The sequence below is a fragment of the Cupressus sempervirens genome, chromosome 3 (assembly GCF_028749045.1).
Source record: "Cupressus sempervirens isolate cs-2001-9-10 chromosome 3, ASM2874904v1, whole genome shotgun sequence".
Taxonomy (NCBI): Eukaryota; Viridiplantae; Streptophyta; class Pinopsida; order Cupressales; family Cupressaceae; genus Cupressus; species Cupressus sempervirens.
The window spans coordinates 294,038,808-294,040,406 of record NC_143120.1 but is presented as its reverse complement, the minus strand read 5'-3'; the positions used below and the strand labels follow the sequence as shown (position 1 = coordinate 294,040,406).

Genomic DNA, 1,599 nt, shown 5'->3' with positions numbered 1-1,599 from the left:
ATATACTAGTAAAACATTATACTTACTTAGATCCAACCTTAAACTATTAACCTCACTTACTTAATATTTTAAAATTTCAATTTATTTTAACTATTTTAATAATACTCTTAAGAATAAGTTATAACCTAGATTAAAAAAATAAACAAATATTTGTTTACTTCAATTCAATTTACTTAAAATACTAAAAAAAATACACTAGCTTATATATATTATATATAAAATAAGCGGAGAAATATCCTTCTCACTGAAATAATTTATGACACTGACAATATGAGTAAAAAAAATTCAAACTTTTTTTGGAAAAAATCTTTAAGAGGTATGGCCATCCATATTTCTCTCATCAGGCCCATCCTCCTCCTCAATCTCATCGAAGATAGAACACTGAACAGAACAACCCCAAAACAGAAAGACGACCACCAAAAAATTAATACCAACAATACCATTCCACTTGTGCTTCAAATTCGCTGTCACACCTGCCTTGCACGAATCACAGTCATAGCAAAGCTTATCCTGCTCATTACTCCACCTCCTACAATCCATGTCCGTCAAATTGCTTACACTGGAAGTCCAAAAAGTGGCGTTCACATACACGAAGTTGCACGAACTTGGAGGCTTGCAGCAGCCTGACTGCAGAAATCAATTCAAATTCCACAAATTATCAATACATCGGATCAAGATCGTAGTTTTCGATCTTTGACAAGGTAAAAGGATACTAAAAAAAAATCTCCAATCATTGAAAAAAAGTTTTTTTTCGCATGGAAGCAAAGTGTATTACCTGAATTGGGGATAAATTTCTTTTGTAGAACTGTTCTGCAACTTCGTGGACGGATTCATCAGCGAGGCTTTTACATATTTTGGCGCCCCGAAGACAAGTATTAGTTTTGTTCCAGTAGGTGCTCTTGTCCAATCTCTTCACCACCCAGCTGGTGGAGTTGATGAGCTTGTATTCTTTGTACCCTCTTCCTGAAACGGCCATTTCCCTGCCCCTGTTGATGAAGTCTAAGGCGGAGGTAATGGAGGAGAACAAGATCAGATTGTGAATAAGCAGGGCGATCAAGTAAAGCCAGATAAGCCATCTCAATCTATACCGGAGACCCACGAAGCCGGCGAGAGAGATGAATATGAGAAAAGCCCCAGTTGGAATGAGAGGCCACCAAGGAAGCTTGTCGCAATCAGTGTCTGCCATTGTTGCAGCCGGCCATATTCCAGAGCCCAAAATTGGGATTGAGAGCACAAATATGAGAAGATTGATTCCTTTCATGATGAGCTTGTTGGTGTATCGAACCATCCTGGATTAAAGAACCAAGATTTACAGAACTTGGAATTCAAGCACTAATGCCTCTGCAAAACAAATCTGGTCCTATTCTGAAAAGGGATTCGGAGTGTTGAATCGTTTTAAAGCAAAGGGAAACAAATGGGTGTTACAAGACAGAAAATGAAGAGGAAACGTCCCCTCTCACCTGAGTCCGTCTTCGTGCGTTACTTGCATGAGGATTTTCTTGACGGTTGGTTTTGATAGATGGTTTAAAATAACGGAAACTCAAAGACGAGGATTTTAACGGCACTACGTTTTAGCTTGCATGGAGCGTGCAATACTAC

General features: G+C 38.3%; 1 pseudogene; it reads right to left on the bottom strand.

The window, feature by feature from the left end:
* Positions 1-309: 309 nt before the first annotated feature.
* On the bottom strand, positions 310-1,288 carry LOC149566126 (tetraspanin-8 pseudogene; annotated as a pseudogene).
* Positions 1,289-1,599: the final 311 nt, after the last annotated feature.